The 27,116-nt window shown below is 39.3% G+C and overlaps 1 long non-coding RNA gene across 1 annotated transcript in view; it reads right to left on the bottom strand.

The window, feature by feature from the left end:
* Positions 1 to 267: 267 nt before the first annotated feature.
* Positions 268 to 27,116, bottom strand: part of LOC122788346 — a 105,224-nt gene continuing 78,375 nt past the window's right edge. Inside the window, exon 3 of the long non-coding RNA XR_006362646.1 lies at positions 268 to 1,495. This is a non-coding gene — a long non-coding RNA (uncharacterized LOC122788346). The remainder of the gene's footprint in view (positions 1,496 to 27,116) is intronic.

Here is a 27,116-nt window from a genome sequence, read left to right as displayed (position 1 = left end):
TGATTAGCTTTAATAGGGAGGTGATTTACTTTGCAAAAATTTGTAGAGACCACATGATATGCATGTTCCACCCACTTGTGTACATATAAAATATGTCAGTATTCTGAAGTTGCAATAGATACAGTTGCCTCAGGAGCCTCTTTATGCAGACTTAAACAAGAACATCCATAAGTAATAAATACAATTAGCAGTGAAATTCTAAAATATATGAACTTCAATGTTAACAGTATCTAAACTGCCAAATTTTCTGAATTATGTTAGGGGCTCTTTAAGTCTGAACATTGACAAGGAAATTAAATTCTGCCATACGTGAGTGGGCCAAGCTTGCTATGACCACAATGAATCATTAGGCATTATGGTGGCTAAGAAAACATAAAACACAATCTGGGAATTCTTAAGAGATGTAAATAGAAGAACCAGTTTTGAAACTTTATACAAGAAATTTGAGCTTAATGTTACACCACAAGATTGGTAAACAACTTTACAGAAATACGCAATGCAAAAAAAAAAAATGAGCCCCTTTCCAATGAAGCACAAGAAGTTTAAGGAAGGAAAAAACCCATGAACTGCATCTAGATTCCTTACATTATTTCTGTATTGATGCTGTAATCCATAATTAGTTACTATATAATCAAGTTCTGATGCAGAATCGGATCACATTTTTAGTTCTCTTTGTTTTTTTTTTTCCATTGAAGACCATTCATAAACTTTACACACATACAGTTCTTATGTTTTCTTAACTGACTGTGACCATCTTTATAACATTATTTTTACAGATGATACTCGAATAAAATATTAACATTCTCCAAAATATTTTGGGTGCATGTATTTTAACAATTTATCTTCTCATTAGAATACATTTGTTATTAGGTTTCATGTTTCTGATAATTACTCTTCCTTTTTTATTGAACTAATCAAAAAAGACAAACACTTGCTTTATGCAGATTAGGTGGTGGCAGAACCACTGAAACTTTGTATCACCTTTTGTAGAATAACTTTACCAGAACCGTTCTGAAACTTCTAATAAAATGTTATAATTGCAGACTCTATGAGACAGAGGAAGGAGCCCTGACTATGAGCCCAGCAGACTAGGTACTGTTAGCATATGCCATGCCTGAGTATTCAGTCAGTGTGAGAGTAACTGGGTGGCATTTTGCCATCTCAAGTATAACAGGGCTAGTGGAGGGATTTTCAGATCAGACTACAACTCCTGCTGGAGACTGAAGAGTCTAACCCTGCAACAAATGTTTGGTTATGCATCAGCAGTTCATTTTCAGACTAGTTCCATATAAACAGCACTGCACGTTTGGTATGGGGCAGAACTGTGCATAGGGCATAAACAAAAAAGCTTCCCATGCTGTCTGGATCCTGCAACATTGAGCTGCTGTGATCTTCTCTCCCACTGCTCCCGGAATCGTTCATGTAGACATTGCCCATATAGCAGGTCCCAGGCCAGTCCATAACAGGAAAGCAGGATAACTGCTGGTGCTATCAACTGCATAAGAAAAAGACATACTCCATAAGTTGGCTGATAAAGCAGCACGAGGAACCAACAACTACTTAAACTTAAAACACCTATAAAAATTGATACAAAAACATGCTATGCGAGTATTCTACACATTTCTCAAGTTATATAGCTGGTCTTTTTCCAATATTAATGGCAGAATTCACACACACACACACACACACACACACACACACACACACACACACACACACGACATATATACATGTACACATTTTATACACACGCACTCACACACACAACACATACACACGTAGACATTTTCTCCACACACACGCAGAGACACACACACACACACACACACACACACACACACACACACACACACACACACACACACACTACATATACACATGCACACATTTTACGCACACACACACACACACACACACACACACACACACACACACAGAAAAAACAGGTCTTTCGCCTATATTTATTGCAGATTAACAATATGAAGGAGTACAGAGGTACAGTGTGACCATTCAACATTGTTTATAAGCACTTTTCTTTGACAAGAGCTTAATATGCATGTTTATGCTGTTGTACTGCAAAACTCAGAATGACCCATATCTGTCCTTGAGCTGAATCATACATCAATGGATTTTTTTTTGGCTAATTATAGGAGGATTGAATCATATTTTGTCTCTTTTGGGTCAAACTGCAGATTTCCACTTTTCAGTCAACAGACAGCTGACTTTATGCTCCAGTAATACAGAAAGCTTTCATTTAATTGTAATTGCCCAAAACATATTTAGTAAGAGCAGTTTCTTTACTCGTTTAAGAAATGAATGAATAATAATGATAGTTTCCCAGTTGGTACAGTAGTAGTGACTTTATTTTATTATTAAGTATTGATGATAATGCTAAGATTAGATTTAACGTTGCCTAAATCTTAATAATTCCAAAAAATTTTGGGAAACTGTTGATCATCTTCTTCATCTTAGTCATAAGTTAGCACCATCTTCTTTCTCATAGTTTAGTGACAATGAGGTAGGCAACCAATCGATAGACTGTTTTCATGATGGTGTACAAAAGGATGTGCCAGGTACAAAGGCAACCACCTTTTGGCTCATACTAACCATGACTGCCAACCATTCACTCTTTGCAGTCTCTGTAAGTGCATTAAGTTCACCACCTCAGATAATCTTCCCCAGTGTTCTTAAAAACTGCAGAAAGGTCCATTATTTTTCCTGCTTCCATTCTTAACAGCCACTTGGTCAAAGAAGGCTACATCCCAGCTATTTAGAAATGGACACTCTTTATATGCCTTTGCATAAAGACTTTATCACAGTGGACAGTTATGAACGAGTAATATTTTTCTGTTGTGTTTTAGTAATCCTAAAAAAAACATGTGCACTCCCAGTGCTGCTGCACTAACTCAGACTTAATTTCCAGCTAGCAACATAGTATTAGGAAATCAGTGACACTGCCTTGTTTCATGTCTTTGAATTGCTCTCACATCCAGCTAAACACTGAATATTTGTAAATAATTTTGACTCTCGATCGATCTAAGTTTAATAAAGTCCTGGCAAACCTTGGTCTCACTTCCAGCACAATGAAATGGTTCTGTGCCTACTTAATACACATAGGAAGGGCAGTCAGATAGAATAGGATCATATTCCACTTCCTTCCAATGGACTTTGGTTTTCCTCTGCATTAGGTCCATTGCTGTTTACAACATATTTACAGCATTTAAATGACATAGTTAATAAATGTGGTGAGTTGCTGTTTATCAAATATGCAGATACTTCCATTATTGTCTTGGCTGATAAAACCACTAAACTCATTTAAGTACGGGCTGCAATCCATTTTTACTACATGTATCTGTAATGTAATGCTATGGGGCCATACCTTAATGCTATCAAAAAAAGAGGAGTTAATTCTTCTGTAAGAACATCTTATCAAAGTATACAGTGTCTTCTCTTTCATTAACACTGATCATCACCAGTGATAATAGTCATATCTCAGAATAACCAGTCATGGCCATTCTGGCATACAAAAATTAAATTCTACTAAGCTGCATGGCTGCATCACTGATAACTAAGTTATATTTGGCAAACATGGATAATGTACTTACCAGGATTAATTAAAAACATAGTGATCTAAGAAGAGTTAAAACAAATCTTATACAAAATGTTAGGCTGTCTAGAGCTAACACAGGCTTGCTTCCATCTTTCCTTTACTCCATATAGCTTCTCACAGGACTTCCCTCTTCCACCAGACATAAGCTTGAAAACAACAGAATGGCACAGTTCCCAACAGGTCACTGTGGTAGGACTCATCACTGCATGGTCTTATATAATTTAAACTGGCTATAATTAATCAGAATTTGTGTCTGATAAAACTAAAGCTTTCTTATAAATTCCTAGAGTTTTCTGACTTCCTGTCTCTGATCAGTATTATCACATGGGGATCCACCCATCAGGATCTTAAGCCATTGGCTAGTAAGTTGGTAGTATTCCTCAAATTTGTTGATGCTCATAGTGCCATTTTTGTAGGAAATCTGTGGTACCTCTCTAAGGGAAAATAGCCTTCAAGTTTGAATTAAAAAAAATCTACAGCTGCAGTTGAATTGTATGCTTGGTATTTCTTCGATTTTTCACTGGACGGGCATTGCCTTCTGGGTAATTTACCATCCATACGTACCTTCCCTATGTCTCACAATATTGATGCGTTATACTTTTCTGGTGTATCTTTTTTATAGCTAACCTTCTTTTAACCTGTATCCCTTGTTAATTCAGTTTACGTTCGTTGCATCTTTGCTCTAATGTTTGATCCATTCTGCTACATCATAGTGTATAAATGTACTTTTATCCATAAGTGTCATTACTACTATATCATGACACTGAATCCAAACAGCATTAATTACTGTATCTTCCATGTTATTCGTTTATATCTTTAGAAAGCTATGCATAGTTCTTCACTCCACTATACAGGACAATAGCATATAGCTTAGCAAGTTACAACACAGGGTAGGTTGCAAATATATATATATATATATATATATATATATATATATATATATATATATATATATATGTATGTATGTATATATACAAATAGATATATGTACATATGTGCTCACTACTGTAATTCTTTTTTCTTTTTTAATATAGTTTTTATCATTTCTTCATTTAGTATATGGAGCTTTTCTGTCTGAGATACCACTGTAAATGTGATTATGTGGAGATACAATCTTAATAACTAACTGATTCTGTCACTGAGTCAGGTGTTACCTGTACGCGTCTGTCCACCATTGTATCGTATGTACTACTTGGTAAGCAGCTGGTGGAAACAATAAGATGCATGCACAACAGCCAAGCTATTGGTAATTCAGTAATACTGAAAAAAAACACAAAAGGCCTGCCAGGAAAATAGGACAGACAGTCCATTACTCGAATCATCTGACTTGTATAACAGCTGATGAAGCATAATAGCTTGAGCCTTAAATTGCTCAATGTACTTTTGCATGAAAAACACAGAAACTTTTATTATATTTTGCTTTTCTTTACAGTGTTTGTATGACTGGGTTTAGTCAAAAAAAAAACTTTCATTGGTGGCTTGGAGAGAAAAGCTCCAACATATTACAAATATTTTTAACCTTGGGCTCATACCTTTTGCTAGGTAGTCTGATCTAGTGGCACTGTGGATTAAGAATGAAACAGGCTTTATACTGCCTGTTGGTGATTGATCTTTTTTCAAAGTCCAGCAGTACTGGTATGACAGAACTACACCTGGGAGGTGCAGGTAGGACTTGCCCCTACAAAAATGATTTTATTAAGATGTTTAATTTGCTTATATTGCTCATGAATTTGAGCGTTTATTATCTGAGTTCCTGAGTACCTGAGCTCATGCACTACTAGGAAGTACTTCCAAGCTGTTGTACTGCGAGCTTTGGGCTGTTGTACTGTGAGCTTTGGTGCCATGAAGGAATGTAGTTAAACCAAAAATATTAATAAAATTAATACAGCCAAATCTGGAGAGAGGCATATTGCATAATTAAAAATTCCCCTGCTTAACTCTTTGGAAGTCATAAAACCTATGAGATGCTTTATCAGTTCATTTATTTATTTATTATTTATTTATTTATTTATTTAACATTTGTTAACTGGGAAATTCCAACTTGGAATGAGACAATTTTCTGTGGAGGCCCAGGGAGAAACACTCCAGATGCATGTGTTTATAAGGTTCATTAAAACATCCCTTATTCTCCCTTTAAATTAACCCCATTCTGCAAACTAAACTTGTAAGCCACAATTATTTTTTTATTCATCACTTGTTAAGTGTGCAAGAGATTTGATCTATGAATCATTTTCAAACATGACTCATACCACAAGGACAAGGATAAACTAGGGTTCTCCACAAATCAACCAGCATGATTTTGAAAGGTAACAGGAAATCCCTGCAAACACAGAAAGAATATGCAAACTCTGCACAGATGGTGATCAGAGGTGTGGACTGAACCCCAGACACTGGAGATGTGAGGCAGAAGTCTTACCACTGAGTGACTGTGCCGCACCATGCTGCTATATATAACACTGGGGAGTGCTCATCCCTCACTGCCAATTTCTTCATATATGGACACCAGTGTCTGTCCATTCTCCATTGCTCAGCATAAAATAAGAAACAGCATCCTCTTCATAGAACACAAGCATAGACTTACTGTTTATATCTTTCCTCTTATCAATCCATCCATAACCCCCTTTATCCCTGTTTTGCAAATGGGTTGGGGTGACACATCAACAGTGACCATCAGCAAGAGCCAATATTCACACTGCTGGGTGGCTAGTCCTGCTGTGGCTTTCCCTTACCAATATCCATTTAAAAATGATATTGTGGCTCCCATTTCCCTTTGTTATCATTTCAGCACCAAAATAAAGTAAAAAAAAATCTAGTTTTCTAATTTCTGTTTTCTTGTTCTTAGTTTTATTTTATCTTGACATACAAGTGCACCCTCCCCTGCACCCTTTAACTACATAGCAAATGTTCAGTTTCCCTGTGCCAGCTTCTCCCAAATTATGGGCACTGGTAGTGCTCAGTATCCAAGGTACAGATCTTGAATACAAAAGTGTATTTCTTTTTTTTTCCCTGTGGAAAAAGTATTGATTCATAGGTTCTAAACTAACCTATTGATCCATGAGGATCTTTAGAAGTCTAACCTTACATTCCCATTGTTGTAGCATATCATTAGCAGTAAGAGAAACCCAGTGGCATCCTAATATTCTCCATACTTCTCCAAGATCTTCCAATTGTACAACCATGGAGATCCACCTGCCCTTACTTACCATAAGAACCTACTCAATACTGCTGTTATCTAATGGGGATGGAGAGCTTCATTCCACAGGAATTAAAAAATAGTGTTATAATACACAAAATGGACTTTCAGAGTTGTATTTTATTCAGTGGGTATTTATACAAATGGTGATAACTTAGAATTTGTAAAAAGGTTAAAATAACTTTTCAGTGCATATTGTATTGAGATCCATCTCATGAAGCATAACGCTGTCATTCTATTCTTTCTTTCTTTCTTTCTTTCTTAAAATTTATTTACCAGGAAAGTCCTGCAATGTTATTTATTTATTATGTGTTTTATGACTGGGTAGGTCCTACATTGACCCACTCTCCACTGAAATTGCCATTAAATCAGAGACCATAGGATCATAGGAAGTTACTAGGATATTGGCCCTCCAGCCTAGCCAAGAGTTTTTCCCATGTTTAGACAAGTCAGCATCCAATGCCTCTGTCCAGCAGTGACATGGGTGGAAACCCAAGGATGTATTTTCTGTTTTCCATCCAGTTATCCAGGTCATGCTTAAAAAGTGGCAAAGAGGTACTCTGCGTGACATGGAGAGGGAGTCTATTCCACAGATGGGGTAGTTTCTGGGACACAAATCTGTCCTGCCAACAGGTCCTATTGATGTCGCAGACCAGGTTGAGGCCATGCATGTGGGTTACTCAAGCAGAGCTTGGCTTGCGGATATGCAGCAGTACCATCAAGGCAGGGTCTGAGATTGCCTTGTATGCCAGACTGAGGTCACCTCTGAGGAGTCTGTATGAAACTGAGTAGAGGGATAGGGCTTTTAGCCCATCTGTGTGTGGTAGATTTTTGAGGCCCTAGATTCTCCTGGTGAGGAACCTCTGTGGTATCTCCAGCTGCTGCATGTGCTTTGTGAGGTACTTGCAGAACAGGGCATTGTACTCAATAATGGGCATTATAAGGGAATCATACAGGGATGTTATGACCTCCTTGTCCCTGGGTGAGATACCCTTACTTATGATGGTGGGCTATGTAGAAAGCTTTCCATACAATGGAAGCAACATGGTGGTCAAAAGTCAGGTTGCTATCAGCCTGGGTGCCCAAATCCCTCAAGACTGATTGCGTGCTTAGGACATTGTTACTAATGTGATCATTTGTGGGTATGTCACTCTCCCCAAAGGGGATGATGATGCATTTTTTGGTATTCAGCTTGAGGCCATGTTTCTGGTACCAGTCATTTGTTTGGGTGAGACCCTCTTGGAGGATGTCCTCACCACTAGGGGAATTGATAACAGCACTCAGCTTGCAGTCATCTGCAAACTTGGTCAGCCATAGCCCACTGGTTTTGGCCTGCATGTCAGAAAAGTATATCCCAAGTAACAGAGGCCCCAAGACTGAACCCTGGAGTATGCTGCTCATTACAGGTCTACTGCTTGAGGTGGCTTCTCCTATTTTGACTACATGGGTTCTATCAGTGAGCCAGTTAGCTATACATCTGGAAACATATAGATTGATGCCTAGTTGAGAGAGTTTATCTATTATGCCCGAGTGGGGAATAATGTTGAAGGCTTTGGCCAGGTCATGCTTGGCAGTCTGCACCGTCTTCCCCTTCCATGGCTTTGGTGGCTGTCTCAAAGAAGTCGACCAAATTTAACAGACATAACCTCCCCTTGATGAAGCGAAACTGTGTGGGATCAAGTGTTTGGAGGTTGCCAATGTTCTTGTTAATGAAGTCCATGATAATCCATTCCATGGCCTTGCAGATCAGGCAAGTTAGGCTGATGGGTCTATAATTTCCCAAATCGGTGGATGCTCCACCTTTGTGCAAAGGGATGACAGTGACTCTCCCCTACTCAGCTGGGACAAAGCCAGTACTCAAGCTTTGGGTGAATAGGGTACCTAATGGTGCTGCAAGATCCTGCCTGAGCTCATGTAAGATGCAGCCTGGGATGTTATCGGGTCCCATGGAAGCTGTATTTTTTGCCTTTGAGAGAGCAGTGATGACCTGTTCCCTAGATATAAGGGGAAGGGGGCAGGTACTGGGAATGTCTTGATTTACTGATAGTGGGCAGAGGGGTTGAAGTTTTCAATGAATCTGTCAGCCAGCAAGTTTGCTATATCTACTGCATTTGTATATCTGGTATCCTTGACCACCAGGTTTGAACAGATACGGGTGCTTCCTTTGAGACTGCAGACATATGTGAAGAAGGCCTTATGACTGTCTCTAGTACATGTGGCCAATTTGGACTTGAAGTTGGCTTTAGAGGATTTCACTAGTGCTCTTATTTGCTTGCTCAGGCTAAGGAGAGATTGCTTCCAATCAGGCACCTGCTCCTTTTTGGTCCTTTACAGCAATATTTTCCTTTTGTTATAGAGTTTATTTATTGAAGATGTCCACCAGACAGGTTTACTTTTCCTTGTAGTGGATGATTTAGTCCCGTCGGGTATTCCTGATTCCATGCAGCTATATAAATGCTCGTATAGTGCTTTGGTATAGTTTTGGATACTGGTGCCAGTTCCTAGATAAGGGGTGGGAGCTGTGAAGCTGTTTATACCATCCCTCAGGAGGCTGTGATCAGCTTTGCAGAAGTGTTTTTGCTTGACCCTAGCTAGGTGGGGGTTAGGGGAAATAGTTACTTCGAAAGTTACCACTTTATGGTCGGATCTTACCAGTGAGGATGATACTGCAGGAATGCTGCAGTGGTTACTCATGCTGGTTAATACCAAGTCCATGATATTATCACCTCTTGTGGGGGTATCAACTAGCTGTTCCAAAGCATTTGTATTGACAAAAATTGAGGAATCTCTGGGCATTTGTGTTCTAGCATGAGTAGTTCTTCTAGTCTATGTTTGGGTAGTTGAAGTCACCCAGGATAAGGGTAAAGGGTTGAATCTTGATAGATTCGAAAAGATCCAGATAGGCGGATTGGGCATCTTGAGTCAGATTTGGGGGCTGGTAGCTAGCTATGATTTGTATATGGGAGAAAATCTCCAGAAACAAACAGTATATTAAAGATAAAGCACAGTATTTAAGTAATAATCAGTTCAGTCTGCAGTCATTTTGGAAGAGCACTGCAGTAATCTTTAATAGTAAGTACACTAAAACTGTAGCAACCTCCAAACACTAGACATATCTCAGTTTGGATTCTCCAGGGGGCAGGTCAGACCCGGCTAAAGCTTTTGACCCAGTCCCCCACATAAGCATAGTAGAAATGCTAAATAAACTGGGAATAAACCCTTTTGCAACCCAGTTGGCTTCATATATAGGACGCAGGAAATCAAAATACACACAAAGAGACTAGTCATCAATGGAGTCCCCCAGGGTTCTGTGCAAAACTGTACTCCAGGACATCCCCCTGTACCACTAACGGACAGAGGACACTCGTAAATGCTTTATCCCATGCATGGCATGACTCCCCTCAAATTATCTGTGTTATGATCCCAGTTATTCTTATTTGGGATACTATATAATTATCAACCATGGGATGGGTAAGGCCAGTCTAACACCAAATGAGCTAGGTTAATTCAAGCAACAAAGGGGTAATTAGCTTGGCGTAAAATGGCCTGCAAGGCTAGCTAGCCTAGGACCTACTTGTTAGCCTATGAACCTTTACTGTACATGGCAGTAATGTAGTCCCATTAGGTTATTTCTATGCAGTTCTAACAGCATTTTAGTGAAATTTCAATGGAGGGCAAAAACCAGATATATAAAAAAAAAATAAGCATTTGGTATTTTATAAAAAAGCTAAACATGGTAGTTGAGAAAATCCATCTAAAAGAAATATTGTATGATAACATTTACTATGTAGTAGTAATCTAATTAACTGTTTTCCACTACCATGAATTAGTGTTTATATAATAAATTGAAAAAAAACAGTACTTTATAACAAGTTATTTGTGGAATGAATTCTTAAGTATTCTATCCCTAATCTGTATCTGCAGTTCGGTTAAGTGTTGATGCAGTATTCAGACAATTTTACCTTTAACTTGACTGGGTGTTTGGAATGAAGGTTTAGCTTTAACAGTGTGAAGAAGTGTAGACTAGAAATGGAATAGTACAGAATGAAGTAGTGAAATAGATCACATATATTTGGAAAAAAGGCATGGCTTGGAGGAGAAAGTTTCATGGAATATGAAACTAGGTTGAAAAGGGATAGTCAGGTTATAGATTATATTCCTACTTCAAGTTAACCCTCATAAGCATTCACAACAATAGTGATAATCCAACAATACAGGCAAACATTGATTGTAGATTTGTACGTGCAACTATTATCAAAGCTACACAGTGAAGGACTTTTGGAGTTTAGATATATAGAGGTGAGCTGTTTAACTTCATGTCTGTTACATGTCCTTGATGCAAACAGAGTAAAGTTAAGAGATATGCATAGTTATCCTAAAGGGCTGTACCAGGAGACAAGGACTGCCTATGAAGGGGCATGTTTAGGCTCACAGCATCTTATGTGCCATTGTTGGACAGTGTTAATTTTTGTTTGTAGTTGATGTCATCAAAGAAAGTTCAGACTATAGCAGTGACGTATTCTGTAATAGGAATAGGAATATGCAGCAAAATTTCTAGGTAAATGCACCTCGCCAAAGGTAATTCTGCACAACACCACTTTTTCAGAAAAAAATCCATAATGAGTGTACAGTTTATCATAAAGAAGGCATTCCACAATAAGTTGTCTGAAACTCTTGCCCATATACTTTACAAGCTGAAATGCAGGCTCATAAATTTGCTTTCATTAATGATTTCTTAAGCTCCTCTCTCATCAATGACCATGCAGTGCAAAGCTGCTAAATTAACATATTTTCTTGAGCAACCTCACATGAAACTCGACAATTTCATGCTATACTCCTAGCACAGTATTTGATTATTAAGAAGAACAGTCAAGAATTTGTACATTCCCATAACATTACTGCATGATGGCCTATAGAACAAGACCCCCCCGTTGTCTGACCAAAAATAAATGATATTGTAGGACAATTCTCTTTGAAGGCCTGCACCATCTATTGATATAATCCGGCATAAATCAATGTTTGAAAGACATGTAGGATTTGGAACAAAGCAGAGCTAGAGATTGTTGAGTTCTTTTAGAGGATGTATCAGTGGCAATCAAATCCTTTCCTTATTTGCTGCACAAAAATACTTCATGCAGTACCAAAATGTAGTATGTGAATAGCCAGACTGCATTCTATTTTGTATGGATATGCCAGAATCTCACTGACCTCTAAAGATGAATAAATCATGACAAATGCAACAGGTTTTTGTATTGCCAAACTAAAAGGTTTTGGTAGTTTCAATATGGCTTGTGAAAGTATTAGGTTTTTATGTACAAAATCAGACAAATAGATAGACAGGCAAACAGTCGGCATTCCAGTCAAAGAAATAGTGGCAGGACATCCCAGTCAATTAAATAAATTAAGTGGTAAATGCTTCATTTTCTGGGTGAAAGTTAGTTTTGTGCAATGCATATTTTAGGACAGAATTATTAAAGAGAATGAGTTCTTGTATGTAAGGGAAGAATGGGGGGGGGGGTCAGTCTGATATGGGAAGATGGGATTGTTGGACAGGGAAAAGTGGAGAAGCAGTTACCTCCACTTACGCAGGATGTGACACTAAGGACCCTTAGAATACTTCCCAGTTTCCTTATGAACTTGGCAAAGTATTGACAGAGCCATTCATTGGATTCTTCAACAGCTGATTGGGCAGATAGGAGATTGCAGAAGAACAAACACATATAAATGCAATGACTGTGCACAAGGGGGGGCATCAAACCCAACTGGGTAACTATCATCCAGTGTGATTTTGACCTCACTGATAGGAAAAATCATTGAAGTGTACCGAGGAAAGATTGTTCAAATTTATGAGGTACCACAACTTCCAGGGCACCAGGCAACCTGGACTCACAGCCAGATAATCCTGCTAAGTGAACTTATTTCACCTCTTTGCAGAGTAATGGCAGAAGTAAATAGAATTGGTAAGTTAAGTTAAGTTTCATTAAGTTTTTTTATTTAGTGCCACACAGAAGACAGGCAGGCATGCTGAATGGGTGGTTGTAGAATGGAATATGGTCAAAATGCTGGAAAGATACCAAGAAGTCAAGACATAAGGGGTGGTAGTAAGAGCGTACTGTCTGAAAAAAGGACATAATTAGTGGAGTGTCAAAAGGGTCAGCCTTGGGACTTCTGCTGTTTAGTGTTTTTCACAATAACATCATATGAGGCATATAAATCAAGGTTCTGTGTTTGAAATACAATGTGCTGTATCTGGGAAGCAATAACCATCGGATACACCCCAAGTTAAGGGAATACAATATAAACAGAACAAGAATATTCTCAAGAGAAGTCATCACTGCAGCAATCCACCATCAAGAACTGAGCATAAATTTAGTAGCCAACGGCAATTGGACAAAAGGGTAATTTATGACTGTGGTTTTCTTTTTTTTTCCCCCACTATGTTTGGATATAAGGTGGCATTTTTGTTTACATAGTCTGTCCTGGACAGATCTGACAAATTATGGTGGTGTGTATGTATGTATTTTAATGCTTAGTTTGGACTTTACCCAAATAATTATTAATCTGTGAATTAAATCATGTGCACACCTGCAGCACTAGGCATTTACTGATGGCCAGGCACAGGCTATATTGTACAGAAAGAAAAAATATCACCACAGCCCAGTCCACTACAGACTGAGGCTCCATTTCATCCATTTTGTGATGTATATAGGAAGACTTTTCTTCTGCATCACTATCCAGCCAGGATTGATCTGTCAGTTTGTGCTGTTAGTGCTGTGTCCTTTACACCTGGATGATGCCTTACATCACGGTGCATTGTAGGAGACAGTACATACTATTTGGTCATACTGATATATTGCTTTATTCACGTTCACTACAGCAAGCAACCTAGTAAAGACTTTTGCGTTACTGACTGTGAAACTACTTATACTAGAATAGGTCAAGAACTCCTCACATGGTCACAGTTTACTTCATGGCAACCAAAAAGAGTATTACCTAATGGAAATGAAAAACAACACCCTTTTTAATTATTTTATTATATTTTTAATTATAACTTTAGAAAATTTCTTCTGCTTGTGGAACTGATACTGATCATTTACAGTAGCCAACAAGACCAGACACGTACTGCCTTCTATTGCCAGAAACAGAGCACCAATTTTCTAACCAATAGGAAACAGCAGGTGAAACTGGGGGAATTTACATCTAGCTATTGCACAATCAACATAGGTGCCCCCAGGGATGTGTGTTCTCCCCACTGGTATTCTCCCTCTACACTAATGACTGCACCGCTAAGGACCCCTCTGTGAAACATTAAATACGCAGACGATACAGCTGTCATCGGACTCATCAGGAATGATGATGAGTCTGCATACAGATGGGAGGTTTTGGTGTAGTCAGAATAATCTGGAACGGAGCAGTCTTTAATCTGTGGAAATGACACTAGACTTTAGGAGTGGTACTACAATATTATCGCCCTCTTTATATTTAATACTGCTGTGTCTGTTGTGGAATCCTTTTGGAATCTATAATCTCCTGGGACTTGAAGTGGGAGACCAATGTAGGGTCCATCATAAAAAAGGAACAACAATGAATGTGCTTTCTGCAACAGGCGAGGAAGTTCAACCTCCCACAGGAACTGTTGATTCAGTTCTATACAGCAGTCATTGAGTCTGTTCTCAGTTCATTCATAACAGTGTGGTTTGGATCTCTGTCTAATCATGACAAAAATAGGTTACATCGAATAGTCAGGCCTGCTGAAAATATCATTGGTGCTAGTTTGCCCTCCTTACAGAACCTGTACTATTCTAGAGTCACGAAAAGGGCAGGGAAAATCATCACCGACCCTTCACATCCTGGCCACCATCTTTTTGAACTATTACCATCAGCCAGGCGTTATAGATTAATATGCACCAAAAGAAGAAGACATAAGAACAGTTTTTTCCACAGGCCATCAAGTTCATAAACAGTTAACTCAGCTTATTAGGTTGGGATATTTTTTTTCCCAAACCTCCGAGGATTCTATTGTTTACATATTGTTAATACTTGTTTCTTTCAGAATTTATTTCAGTATTTCTTGCACTGAGTTGCACTTTGCACCTTGTATGTATATGTATATTTACTTTTTGTCTTGTTGTTAATAGTTGCATGTGTCGTTTGTCTTGTTCTTAATAGTTGTATCTATGCCATTTATGTAATTCATACTTGGACAGTCACTGAAACTGGACTCAAATTCCTTGTATGAGTACATACTTGGCCAATAAATGTGATTCTGATCAGACTACCAGACAAGTTAATTCTGATTTATCCATTGATGGCACATTTGTAGCAGGTAGTCTGGCCATTTCCACTACCTTTTCTGCAGTCAGTTGTACAGTTGGAGTTCCTCTTTCAAACTGTCTTTCCAGTCCATTACATTATTCAGATTTGTAGGCTATCATTTCCATTTGTAATGCTCTGTAATCTGTAATGCTCAGTGCTTCATTCTCATCTTGAGACTTTCCAGTCCACTGATGCTGAGTATCTTTCTTTAAAAAGAAAAAAAAGAATATACATGTGTGCTGATTATTGAAAGAGAATTCTAAATGGCTACATTATGCTGGTGAGTTGAATACCATATGTGTGGTACAAAGGATATGACACATCAGGAAAACCTAATGCTTTTAATGATGTTTGCTTCTTAGAATTTTATAAGGCATTAGAAATTCACAAAGCTTTGACTATTTATTGCCCATTATATGGTCTCTGCTGCAGAATAGTATGCTAAAATGGAAGAAAAAGAATCTGAACAAATTTGGGTTCTTTAAAGAATATTGTTCCCTTTGTTATAAAGCAAGTCCCTTTTTATACATCTGAAAGGTGAAATAAACTTAGAGGAGATGCAGTAGCAATGAATGAAACCTAAGACTTGTCACAAAATTTGTTTCTAGGGCTACAATGAATTATCTTGTTTTTATGGTTAAATCTTAAAGAGTTCTTCTCTTATTTGATGGATGAAGTAAATGGAGAAAAAGTATTAGTAAGAGGACAGCATGTGTGATCACATTTAAAAAATGACATAACCAGAAGTAAACTTGGTGTAATTTAAACTTTGTGATAAAGTAGATGCAGAAATGATGTCATAAACATTAATAATTAGTGACACATTTGCAAATCCGAGAATGGAAGCACAAATCATTTTGTTGTGATACGGACCCTGTCAGCAGAAAAACAGGAAAGGCTACAAGACAGTATAGACGTGCACTAGTTATGGTGTCTGCTATTAAGGGAAAATTGTGTGCTCTGGTGTGTACAATATGCTTTCTATATTGCATGCTTTCTATAAGCCCTCTGCTTTAAAGTGATCTGTGGGGATTAAGTGGTGGCCACACTATAAGTGTGCTGTGAAAGCACTTCTTACAAACTACCATGACATTTTAGATGCCCAGAGGAAGTGCCAAAAATGATTTAGGGATTAAAAAACAAAATGCAACTGCAATTCTGAAGCAGTTAAAGTCATAGACTGTGATATATACATAACACTAATTAAACCTGTCAATGTCACCAAAAGTGATATATAACTTTTTAAATTATGAACAAAACCAAAACTTAAACAGAATCAAAGTGAATGCCTCATTTATTAAAGTAACAGAAAACACCCTGAAGCCCCAGTCTCACAGCATTCATAAATGTTGTTGTTTGTCTTTCGGCTTTTTCCCGGTAAGGGGTAGCCACAGCTGAACTCTGGTCCGCTAATGATCGGCAGTAGATTTTTACGAAACGCCAAGGTGCCAGCTTGACGCCCAACCTTCAACTAAGGCATGCCCATTTACACACGCATGTCTTTCGAACGCTACCCAACCACGGGAAGGACATGCAGACTCCACACCAACATAAAATAGATGCCTAAAGCTATCTTCCACATTCATTGGTTTATATTCCATTCAGAGATTCTACAAATATCCAAATGAAGCTGTTTTCATTGTCAAGTACAGATCTTCAAGCAGCTGCTTTACTGTTGCATGATTATTAAGATGTCCAAATAGTGTAAACTGCATTGTGTCACATGATCAAGCTTAGGGAAACATGCTAATTGTTGTTTGTCTTTTCGGCTTTTCCCGGTTAGGGGGTCACCACAGCGGAACTCCGGTCCGCTAATGTTTGGCAGTAGATTTTTATAGTGCTGAGTTGCCAGCCCGACGCCCAACCTTCAGCGAAGGCACGCCCATTCACGCATGTCTTTTGGAGGCTACTCAACCGCAGGGAGGACATGCAGACTCCACACAGAAGGCACTTCAGCCGAGAATCGAACAGGAGAACCTCTTGCTGTGAGGCAACAACGCTACCGCTGTACCACCGCGGCAAAGGAAACATGCTAATAATCTATAGAATTAAGTTCAGAAATGTCACAAAAAAACAAAAAAGAGAAGTCTTTTAGACAAAAGCATTATTAAACTGTTTTGAGTGCTAACGTTCCATTGTTTTCTGTTTTATTTGGTGTTTTTTTGTGGTGTTTTTGTTTTATTACCATTACATCGGAGTTTAGCTTGTTGTTGGTGTCCCTACGTTCAGAAATGGTTTGCAGCATAGCAAATCTCGGTCTCCACTTACCAGTATAACATACAAAAAATGTCATACTTTTCAGTTTTTGCAGTTTCATCCTTTTTATTTCATTTACTACAGATTTTTATACCCTCCTTCACTCTATTAACTTCTATCATAGGCAACCATAGGGTCCATCCTAAGAGTCTTCCTCACCTAAGCCTGTGTTGTGCTCCCCCTTTGTATGTTTGACTGCTAACCACAAGTCAGATATGAATGGATGAACTAGTGCCATTGAAAATCAAATGGTAATACATTTATGAGGACTTCTAGCTAGAAGGTTGATTAGATTCGTACCTAGAAAGTTGTGCAAATCTTCACTTTACATTTGTTCTGTTGACATACTGTGTATTTTTATGTATGTATGTATGTAAGTATGTGCAAGTCTGTGTGTGTGTGTGTGTGTGTGTGTGTGTGTGTGTGTGTGTGTGTGTATATGTATATATATATATATATATATATATATATATATATATATATATATATAAGATAACTTTCTAAAGTATAGCTGATGCATGTTGTCAGTGTGTGTTTCTGTGTTTGTGTGCCTGAATGAGTCTTGTGTAGTGGCAGTATTACATAAAGTTTTTTAAAGTAAGGTCTAGGGGATAAGGGTGGGGGAAGGGGCAGCATTAGGATTAGAGTTAGTACCCATTACTAAGGTGGTACAGTATATATGTACCTATGAAAGCCATGGTATGTACCTAACAATGAGATAAATATGCTAGAATATACCACCTCTCTCTATCTCTAGTATGAGTTGTCAGTGTTTTGTGCCTCAGAGGAGGTACCTTACTAATTTGCAGCTCTAGATTGCAATGTAAAGCTTTCATATACAAGCACATATGTCAACATAAATTCTGTATTCTGTGGTTGCAAATGTTATATTTTTTTTATCCTGTAACAGAGGTCACGTAGGTGCTGAGTCACACTACTGATATGTGCAAATGATAGGATTCTCTAGATTTCTTATAGGTTCATAGGTAAATATTAGGCAATCAGTCTGCAGACTATTACACGCCTAGCCAGTAACTTGAGATCAGAATCAAACCCTGTACCTTGTATCTGTGAAGTGAAAACACTAGCTATTATGCCTAAACCCCTACTGTCCTGTTCTCTTTAAAAAGTTATATATCACTTCTGGTGACAACAGCAGACATAAATATGGAGTATCCTGCACAACTTACTTCGCAAACAGTAAGTGTGAAAAAGGGAATAAAGTTGAAGCTCTCAGAAAAATCAGGAAAGCTATATAAACCAGAGACGATGACAATGACTGACACACAAAGTTCTGTGCTGATGGTATAGAGGGATAAAGCTCTGCCTATGGCTCAAGTGACCTGAGTTTGTATACTGGCTCAGGCACACAGAATGGGCATAAATATCCATGGAGTGGGAAGTGTGCATGCTCAGGGACACATGCATAGATAAATGTCCTTTATGAAGGTCAGGGAATAAGTTATGTGATGCCTCCTTTGAGTGAGCAGAGACATCAGTCTGATATGAACCCCTTGCAGAACTGAGGGGTGATGCACTGCTGACATCCATCATATCCTATACCCATGGGCTGTCACTTTGTAAACAATAAAAATGTCCGCCCCCCCCCCCCCCCCGATTGTTGCCTAAATGATGGCTCCTCCTGGCCAGCCATCATTCTCTGTGAGGATGGAACCAATGTGCAGATTATCTAAGGAGAGGCTAATAATCAGCAGGAAGTAGGGTAAAAGTGGAACACAAAAAGCTAGCATGTTATTTTTATGGGTATATAGTCTTATAATTGAAGATGTTCTTCATCTCACATTGCTGCAGTCCTAACACTTGGGTAGTCCGCTGTCCCTCAATCGGCCCGAATATCAGAGTATAAGGCTGACGTCGGTCAAGGCGCATTTGACTGACATCAGAACGTCAGGGTACAAATGCGCATGACCGACGTCATATCCTCAGTCTTTTTTGCCGCATGGTCCGATGCAGAAGCAGTGTTGCAAGTGCCGTTCGGCGTTCTGAAATTTTTCGAATTCGGAGTTTCAGACCGAAGTCAGAGTTGGTTAAGTACTCCGTTGGGGAATATTTTGGTTTTTTCTTGCCTCAGTGGTTTACCGGATGTCAGAAAAAGTGAATAACTGTATTTCTTGTGGGAAACAGATTCCGCATAGGGACTACCATAATTTGTGTATACCTTGTTTGGGACCTGAGCACGACGTTGTTGGGTGTCGCTTTTGTGCTAGGTTTAATAAACGCACTATAAAGCGAAGGTTGGATTGTGCCAGGTTGGTCTTTGGGAAGCGGTGCAATTACAATATGCCGTCGGATGCTCCGGCGCCGGCTTCCTCAAAGAAGCGCAAGGACAAGGCAGTTAAAGCTAGGTTAGAGGAGTCGTCCGAACCGGACGCCGGTTCTTTAGAGGCGTCAGGGGAACCGGTGGTTCCGACGGAGGCCTCTCTGGAGTCCCAGGGAGAAACTTTGATTTTACAGGATGTGGCCTCCCAGGAGGCAAGTCAGGCTACAGGGGCTTCTCAGATTACTTTACTCCCCTCCCTTCCTAAGGTGTCTAGGCCCTCTCTTTCTGCTTCCAAGGCTTCTCCTAGAGGCAGGTCTAGTTTAGCTGCTGTGGGTGTCACTCCTAGTTCTTCAGGTTCTGTGCCCAAGAAGCACATGCTTAAAATGGCAGAAGATTTAATTACTTTAATTAGAGGCTCTATGCCCCCTCCTGATAAGAGGCCTAGGATGGAGCCAGTGTTGGGGATTATGAGCAGGCTTGGATGTGTCTGAGTCTTCGGCTGAAGACTTGCAGGAGTATTCTCATTATTCTGATTCTGATGTTGATGATTCTACTCCTTCTGCTTCTCCTCCTGAGGATTTTTCTTTTTCAGAGACCCTTCACTCCATGAGAGAGCACTTTAAATGGGAAGGTCAGGACTTCTCTGACTCCAGGAAAAGGCTTAGGGAATTTTTATTTTTACCCCAGCATAGGCCTTTGGCTATACCTCCTGTTTTGACTGTGGTGGAAGATGTGTTTGCAGAGGCTTCTCTTAATCCTGATTCTTTGCCTCCTGCTCCAGTTAAACCAGATAGGTATTACAGGGTGCCTGAAGCTCATAAGTATCTTTTTAAGAGTCCTAGGGCAGACCCAGAAACTGTTAGCCAGGGGCCTAAGGGTGTTAAGGCTTCTGTTGTCAAGAATCCGGTTCCTGCAGATAAAGAGGCCAGGGCCTTGGATAGATGGGGAAAGAAAGTTTATACTTCTTCCACCCTAGCCATGAGAGCTTTGAATTGCCAGTTTCATATGTTAAAATATCAAAATTATCTGCTTTCACAGTTGAAATCTAAGGTTGATGCTCTGGCGGAAGGTATTGATTGTAAAGAGTTACAAGATTTAGTGCATGTTTCTGAACAGGTGGGTAAGCATTCTTTGCAATGTGGTTTTGATGCTGTACAGGCCTCCTCTAGGGTGGCTGCCACTGGGTCAGTTCTTCGCAGGCATGCCTGGCTGAGGGATCAAAATGTATCTGACCATGTTAAAACTAGGATTTTGGATGCCCCTTTGCAATCTGATGTCTTGTTTGGTTCTCCTGTTGAGGCAGTTTTAAAGAAAATGGAAGACAAGGCTAAGTCTATGCAGACTGTTAAAGATTTTTGCAGGTTCAGCCTCCAAAGTTTAGTAGAAATTGGCCTACTAAGGGGTGGACGTATCCTTCTTATGATTCCCAGTCTAGGGGTAGATCTAGACGTGGCAGGGGCAGAGGTCAGGGCTCTTTCAGGCCTAGAACTGGGGTTCTCCTGCACAGTCTTCGGGTGAGGGCAGGGGTCAGTCCTTTCGTAAACAGACCCAATGACCTACCTTTTCAGCTGCCAGAACCTTCTCGCCTGGCAGCACCTTTGGGAGGAAGGTTGGCACTTTTCAAAGAAAATTGGAGTTTGATTACCCAAGACAGATGGGTGTTGGATATCATACATCACGGGTACAGGTTTTATTTCCATACCTTGCCTCCTTTCAAAGGCATGCCAGACATTCCTCCTCAACAAAGAATAGAGGCTCACAAGCAAATTTCTCTGTTACTCCAAATAGGGGCCATACAGCCGGTTCCTATGCCAGAAAGAGGCCTAGGATTTTATTCTCGCCTGTTCCTTGTACCAAAAAAGGGGAACACGTGGAGACCAATTTTGGATTTATCTATCCTCAACACTTATCTGGACATTCCCAAGTTCAAAATATTGACGTTACAACAACTTTTACCTCTGCTGGGCAAGGATCACTGGATGGTAACTTTGGATCTCAAGGAGGCTTACCTTCATGTTCCTATCAGACTAAGTTGCAGGAAATATCTGCGTTTTCGGACTGGGACTTCTCATTATCAGTTCTCTGCATTGCCCTTTGGCTTATCTACTGCGCCCAGAGTATTTACGAAAGTTCTGGCTCCAGTGATAGCTTTCTTCAGGCTAAAAGGAATACAAATCTATCCTTATTTGGACGATTGCCTGATTCTGGCTCAAGGAAAGGACGAGCTTCTTCGTCATTTGGAATATGTGATAGCAGTGCTAAGATGCCTGGGGTATTCTGTGAACGAAATAAAGTCCAGTCTAGTACCCTCTCAAGACATGTGCTTTCTGGGTGTAAGACTGAATACAGCATCCCAGATGGCCTTTCTAACCTCGGACAAACAAAAGAATCTTTCCCTTTACTTCCATCATCTTTCTCTTCAGTCCGGGCTGACTGCAAGGACAGTCCTTCAAGCCTTAGGGTTCATGGCATCTTGTATTCTGGTGCTTCCCAATGCCAAACTGCATATGAGGAAGTTGCAATGGTATCTCAAAAATTTATGGACTCAGCACTGCCAGGATCTGGACACTGTCATTCAAATAATACCTTGCATTCAAAAGGAATTTTTGTGGTGGGCTCAGGAATGTCACCTAAACAAGGGACTCTCTGTGACCCGGCCAGAGGCGAGTCAGATTCTAACTACAGATGCCTCAGACAAAGCTTGGGGAGCTCATCTAAACGGAAAGTGGATACAAGACAAGTGGCCTGTCAGACTACTGCATCTACATATCAATTTGAAGGAGATGTTAGCAGTCCAGTTTGCATTAATAGCTTTCAAGGATTTACTTCTTCCAGGGCAGGTGTTGATTCTAACAGACAACACAACTGTCATGTGGTACATCAACAAGCAAGGGGGAACACATTCTTATCCTCTATGCAGGCAAGCAATGATTTTGTGGGAGACTGCTCTCAGTTTACAACTAAGTCTTCAGGCAAGGTTTCTGCTGGGAGCACAGAACTCCTTAGCAGATGTGTTAAGCAGACAAATCATGGATCCCCACGAGTGGAAACTGGATCTTCATGTATTTCAGAAATTGACAGTGTCCTGGGGAACTCCAGACATAGATCTGTTCGCTTCTCCACTAAACCACCAGCTGCCAAAGTTTTGCATGAAGAGGTTTCATCCCACAGCTTGGAAAGTGGATGCTCTTTCTTTCAGTTGGACAAATCTTCATGTGTATGCCTTTCCACCTCTGCCTCTCCTCCCAAAGGTACTTCTGAAGGTCAGACAGGACAAGCCAAGGATGATTTTGATAGCTCCAGATTGGCCTCGACAGCACTGGTACCCATTACTGAGAAGTCTAGTACGGAAGCCTCCATGGCCTTTGCCTTTGATTCCACATCTGTTGTCCCAGGAGGACAGCCATCTGCTCAATGTCAAGCTTCACTCTCTTCACCTAACAGCCTGGCATATTCTGTTTTAAACCATAGAGGGTCTCAACTTCCACAACAAGTTTTGAATGTGATTTTGGAAGCCAGAAGGCCTAGTACAAGGAAAGTGTACGCAGATAAATGGAAGAGATATTTGTTTTGGAGTGCAGCTAAGGATTTGGATGTTTCTGAGCCTGATTTAAGTGTGGCTCTTCAATATCTTACTGAGTTATTGGACAAAGGTTTGTCCTTCTCTTCTATTAAGATTCATGCTGCAGCAATTTCAGCTCACTATGACTGTAACCCACCATTGTTTTCTCATCCTTTGTTCAAGCAATTTCTTAGAGGGGCAAAGAATATAAGACCCCCACGAAGAGCTCCTACTCCTGCTTGGGATCTCAATTTTGTGTTGGAGAAACTCACTCTACAACCTTTTGAGCCTGCAGCGACTGCTGAGTTGAAATATTTGTCATGGAAGACTGCTTTTTTGTTGGCCATTACCTCTGCAAGAAGGGTTTCTGAATTGCAGGCCCTTATGGCAGTTGAGCCTTTCTTAATTTTTCATAAGGACAGGGTATCTTTGTACTAATCCTTCCTTTATGCCTAAAGTGGTTTCTAGTGTGGCTTTAAACCAAACTATTCATTTGCCTACTTTTTATGCAAATCCCCAAAATAAAGGGGAAAAGATTTTGCACACTTTAGATGTACACAGGCAGTTGCGATATTATTTGGACAGAACTAAAGGGTTCAGACAATCTCAGCAGTTATTAGTTTCTTTTGCTTTGTGCTCTCAGGGCAAGCCCGTGTCGAAACAAACTATTTCTAAGTGGATTGGATTTTGCATTGCTTTCTGTTATTCCCATCATGGCAAAGAGATTCCAGCTGGGATTAGGCCTCATTCCACTAGGGCTACTGCCACTTCAACAGCTTTTTTGAGGGGGGGTGGCAACTAAGGATATTTTGGAGGCAGCCACTTGGAGTTCAGTGCATACCTTTTCTAGGCATTACCACCTTCCACTGTACTCTAAATCCAGGGCTGGTTTTGCCACTGCCGTGTTGCAGGGCATTTTGGCAGCTCCTGCTTCTATATGATTTGGCCATCCTCCCTTACCTCTGCTTTGGGATTCTACCCAAGTGTTAGGACTGCAGCAATGTGAGATGAAGAACATAGTACAGTTTTGTACCTACCATAAATGTAGATGTTCGAAGATTCACATTGCTGCAGTCCAATTTACCCTCCCTCCTTCCCCTCTGTAGTGTGAGGTGGTTGTGTGGGTTGGGTTATCCATCTGAGGTATATTGTGCATATTGTATATATGTTGTATATATTGTACATATTTTTGGTATTAGGCTGGTTGGTTGTTTAGTTGTTGTCTTTGGGTTTGGACCTTTCTTTTTAGGGTCTTCTGACATCTGGGGCAAGAAAAGACTGAGGATATGACGTCGGTCATGCGCATTTGTACCCTGACGTTCTGATGTCAGTCAAATGCGCCTTGACCGACGTCAGCCTTATACTCTGATATTCGGGCCGATCGAGGGACAGCGGACTACCCAAGTGTTAGGACTGCAGCAATGTGAATCTTCGAACATCTACATTTATGGTAGGTACAAAACTGTACTTTTAGCAATACTACAAGTATAGATTTTTATGGGTCTATATTAGAACACCGAACATTTGAATGTCGGGTGTTCTAATATCGACCCATTTTCAGCAAACGCAGAAAATATCGAAGTAACAGGAAACCAAATTCTTTCCTAGGGAAAGAATTCGGTTGTCCGATTCTGTTGCTTCGGTATTTTCAGCACTCTGGTGGAAAGTTACAGGTCGGGTTCAGGTAAGTGTGCGATTGTATGGACATGTGGGTTAGGGTGGGTTAGGTGAGTTAGGGTTAGGGCGCGGGTCAGGTAAGTGTGCGATTGTGTGGACGTGTGGGTTAAGGCGGGTTAGGTGAGTTAGGGTTAGGGCACAGGTGAGGTGACTGTGCGATAGTGACGGACCTTAGGGTTAAGGTTTGGGATAAGGTAAGTGGATAGTTAGTGGTGTTTGTATAGTTTAGTGTAGGGTTAGGTGTTAGAGTTTAGGTGTATGTTTATGGATTGCTGTTTGTTTGGTGTGCTTGTGTTGTGTGTATATGTTTTGGGACAGCGAATGTTCGATGTTTTTTTTTTTTTCGATTGCTAGGGGTCGATATTAGAACACTCGACATTTTAAATGTTCGGTGTTCTAATATAGACCCGATTTTTATATTAAAATATATAACATCTCATCAATCTGTTCCATAGTGTATTGGTCACTTGCCTTTATAATCCTCAGAAAGTAGTGTTCCATTTTTGATGCCAGAACCGAAAACCTATGGGTTTAATGTCAAAAATCTTTTGATAAAAACATTTTGAAAAGGGTTTCAAAATAGTTTTCCAAATTCACTCATTATCTTGCTTTTATTTCATGTCTGAACAAATATGTTCTTGTTAGAATTAATTTAAGCTGCTAGTTCCTTTTCCATTCTCCCCTTCCTACTGTCCCTGGATGTCCTCTTCCTTGCTTCTTCTTCTTATTCATCCCAAAACAACCCCCCACTCTCATGCAGCACCCTGTCTTTCTGTCTTTAATACTATTCCAAGTTCTCACCATAGCCTGACTAACTCATCTTTCATTTGTTTTTACATCTCTTTACTCACCCAATCTACTATTCCACAATGTGAACTTAAAGTATTTGCATGTGTATTTAGAATTTATTTGTAAATTGTTAAGTAGGTAAGTAAATTGGTTCTGACACACTTTTCAGACATGGCTAAGACCAAACATCAGAAAAAATTAAGTAGCTGTAGGAAGCAAAAATAAGAAATATTTTGCAAGATTGTTACATAACATTTATGATAAGCATGTGAAGTAAAATGACATGTAGTCATCCCAAGAGTGATTAACAAATGTAAAATGGACGTCTGTAAAATTACAAATACAACCTAAGCCATTTATTACATCTCAAGTAGGAGGAGAAGAAATATGAACACTGATGCTAATCATATGAACACATAATTACAACTCTTTGACTCTCCAATGGCTTCCTTTGTCAAGCCTATTTAGGCTATAAGTAGATACAACCAGAACAGTAACTCAGAAAACACACACACACTCGTACACATCTGTTTAACGGTGGAGCCATAAACAATATTTACATATTTTTTCACTTATTTCATATGAGATAACCAGTAAAAACACAGCAATATAAATGTAAATATACATCTGATGCATATGAAACAACAGAATATAAATGTTTTAAGAGTGATTGACTGTCATAAAACAGAAATAAAACTAGCTAGGCAAGAACAATATATGCAAAGGTAAGAAGAGAAAAAAAATCAAACTGAGCAATAATTTAATACTGCTATATAGGCCCCAATTCCAAAAGACTTTATCACTTCCACTAAGAGCAGGTGTTTTGGGATCTGGCTCATAGTGTATAAGATTTAGATAATTTTGAATATTTCACTAACAACTTACAATGTTATTTTCATTTTTGTAAAACTTTTCTAAAAGAATTCCTAATTTTGACCCAAATCTAGAATTAATAATTTCCCCTTAGCACCTCCTTGTTAAATGGATTAGTGAGAATTCAAAGAAATTCAAAACGGGAGGGAAGAGATTAATCATTACATTTTTAACTACTTCCCTAGAATCAGCTAAAATAATCTATAATAAAGATTTTTGTTCTAAAATAACACAACTAGGTATTATATTATTTTGAAATTTCTTGTTAAGTCTTCCAGTGGTATAAAAAGCTTTATGAATTAATTTCAGGGTAAATAATTTCCAAAGCAAGAAGATATTCCAGAAAGATATCTCAAGATAATATTTTTTTATTTATTGTCCAGCACATGGCACAAGTTCTTTACAAAGAAAAGTATGTTTCTGGTCTGTCTGTTTCAGTATCTAAAATAGTTTTATATAAAATAGAAATACATGACTTTGAAGTCATAGTATCTATTAAATTAAAGATACAGAGCCAGATTCATGAATGTCTATATTAAGTGTACGCTAAGTACACACT

The sequence above is a fragment of the Protopterus annectens genome, chromosome 13.part0, assembly GCF_019279795.1.
Source record: "Protopterus annectens isolate FY-2018-M chromosome 13.part0, PAN1.0, whole genome shotgun sequence".
NCBI classification, from domain to species: Eukaryota; Metazoa; Chordata; order Ceratodontiformes; family Protopteridae; genus Protopterus; species Protopterus annectens.
Note: the sequence above shows the minus strand (reverse complement) of the source record. Positions and strands in the feature narration are given on the sequence as shown.